This window comes from Otolemur garnettii, unplaced genomic scaffold (assembly GCF_000181295.1).
Source record: "Otolemur garnettii isolate 467f Iridium unplaced genomic scaffold, OtoGar3 scaffold00207, whole genome shotgun sequence".
Taxonomy (NCBI): domain Eukaryota; kingdom Metazoa; phylum Chordata; class Mammalia; order Primates; family Galagidae; genus Otolemur; species Otolemur garnettii.
The window spans coordinates 235,271-238,047 of record NW_003852602.1 but is presented as its reverse complement, the minus strand read 5'-3'; the positions used below and the strand labels follow the sequence as shown (position 1 = coordinate 238,047).

General features: G+C 36.3%; 1 non-coding gene across 1 annotated transcript; it reads left to right on the top strand.

The window, feature by feature from the left end:
* Nucleotides 1–2,064: 2,064 nt before the first annotated feature.
* Nucleotides 2,065–2,225, top strand: LOC111721969. Its single transcript, XR_002770946.1, has one exon. It is a non-coding gene; the product is annotated as a U1 spliceosomal RNA (small nuclear RNA).
* Nucleotides 2,226–2,777: the final 552 nt, after the last annotated feature.

Here is a 2,777-nt window from a genome sequence, read left to right as displayed (position 1 = left end):
TCCACCCACTCTTCCAAGTTTTCCACTCAATGTGCAGGTTCCCCCAACACCTGAAAACTATGGAAAGGCTTCCTCTTGTCCCAAACATCCATGGGTGGCTACCCCATCCCAGCCAGTCAAAATCACTTACCTAATTCATCTTATTTCCACCCCTCCAGGTCATATGCTGTATCCAGCTCACCAGCTCCTTGCTGTGCTCAAGCTATGACTCTAAGTTAGGTTCCCATCCCAGGTATAGCTAGGGGTTGGGCTCTCCCTTTTTCTTCAGTCATTCTAGGACAGCTCAGCTGAGTGATCCTTCTGGTCTACCATCTTGCTTCCCCCCTCCCCATATATGCACTTCTTATTCCATGGTAGTATTTCAACCAATCTCATCAAACTTTTTCTAGTGTTTTTATCACTTTGTTAATTAAAAATATAATTATTTTCTTAATTAAAATTAAACTTTGTTAATGTCCTTTGTTAATTAAATAACCTCTCTAGCTATCTATGTCTATTGATCAGCTTAGACATATATATGTATATCTCATTTATACAGTGAGAAATATACATTTATATATACCGACAATAAATCTCAAGAAATAGAAATATTGGTCTTCCCTGATCCCATCTGACTGTGGAAATAAAGTTTTTGCTCTTTGGAAGGGTAAAGAGGCAAGCAGCTTCCCTTACAGCATTCTGACCCTGTAAGTCTTTATTCTAATTCTAAATATTAATATTTTATGGTCACTTTAAAGGGTTTTTGTTCTTGGTATTATTCTATCCTAACCAATATTTGCTAAATGGCCCTTAATTCTGTATATGCATTTTAGGATGCTTAAGACATTCTATGTATGATGTGGAGACATAAAAATCAATTGTATAGGGAAAAAAGATATCAAAAAGAAGAGAAAAAGGTACTAAATTACTGACAAGAGTTCCAAGAGCAAAGATTGGTACACCATTCCAGATTGAAATATGTTCTGCAAACATTAGCTTCTACTAAAAATTGCCAGGGATAATGTGCCTACATTTCATATTGTTCAAACTTACTCTAATTACACATTGAGAAATCAGAATGATCTGTGGTTCCAGTCATTTGGTTATTGGTGGGTGCTGTGTCTTCTTTTTCTTTATTCAGCAGCCAGATACTGCAGCTGGTGACAAAGGCATAAGCCACAAAACTGAATGAAAAGGCATTTAAACTATAATTCAACTCACATTTAGTGATTCCTAAAGCAATTAGGACAGATGACAAACACTTTATCAAATGATAACATTTGGATTCATTCTTTCTCATCCCAGGAACTCTAGACAAAGTCATATTTGGCTTAAGCAAGAGATCACTAAAGTTTCCCTATAAACATTAGATGTTAAGATTGTGTGTGTGTGTGTGTGTGTGTGTGTCTTTCTTTGATTTTGTTTTGTTTTTTTAATGGAAGCCTTTTAAGGCACCAAATTCCTTTACTGAAGAGAACTCTATATTCTTCCAGATAGCATTAACCTCTCTCAATAGAGATGTTTTTGCTCCTATAGAAATGATAATATAAATAGTGATAGCAAACATTTATTGAACACTTAAGCAAAGAATAGTGTGGAAAGCTGTACCTTGATTAATACATCTAATGCTCACAACCTCACACAGAAAGTATTAAATTATTTCTTATAAAGATAAGAAAAGGGAGGCCTAGAGAGAAAAAAATAAATGATTTGCTCAATTCCACAAAGTCAGTGTGACAGAGTGCACTAGGAGTTCATCAAAATCCATTTTCTTTTCTACTGCATACTAAGATACATTTTCCAACTCTCCCCGCAGTTAGGTATAGCAAAACAATTAACTTCTGGCCAATAGAATGTGAGCAGAAATGATGTGAAGCATTCCAGATGAATATGTTTAAGAAGTTGGTAGTCTTCCACATGGGCCCTTTCCTGCTAAATGGAGAACATAGCAAAGTCATCGAGGAATGATGGAACCATAAAAGATAAAGATGTTTTTCCTTTAGCAAAGGACTTTAAAAAGCACCTGTCCCCCACTAACTTCCTTAGGTACCCAATGGACTTTTTAAAATAAGAAATAACTTCAAAATACTTACATGGCAAGGGAGATACTATGATCCTGAAGGTGATTTTCTGAGTCTAGGCTCATCCATTGCACTAAGAATGTGCCAACCCCTGAGATTTCTCCAAATGTGGAAAACTTGATGGCATAATTTGTGGTAGTGGGAGACTATGGTCATGCTTTCCCCCATAGAAAAAATAAAATGTCAGTCGCTTAACACAATAAGATGCATTGGTTACTGGCTCTAACATTTATGTAAATGCTATTTGCTCTCAGTGGCTTAACCAACTAAGGAACTCAGATTGTGTGATCAATATACAAAATCACCATGTAAAGTGTGAAAATGGGAGGGAGCCCAATTCTAGAAATTACTATCTAAATTCTTAGAAAAAGCCAACTCCTTAGGCTTTAATATTCCTCCCTTCTTTGCTTGGTTCTTTTTTCTTTATTATTAAATGATAGCTGTGTAATAAAAATGAGATCAAATAAAAAAAAGTATTCCTCCCTGCTATTAGTAAAACTTCCAAAGACCTTCCTGTCAGGGCAGCTGTTCTTTTCGAGTCTGCCCACTCTCTTGAGAGTGTATGTTTCCTTTCAAAAAAATAAAATAAATCTGCCCCTTGCTTGGCTTATGTGGTGTGTCCAGAAATTCTTTCCTCTGGATCACCAAGAACCAGGAAAAACCTACACCTGGAAGCTGCTAACAGTTCAAAGTCAGACAGATCTGAGTCTGCTTCCT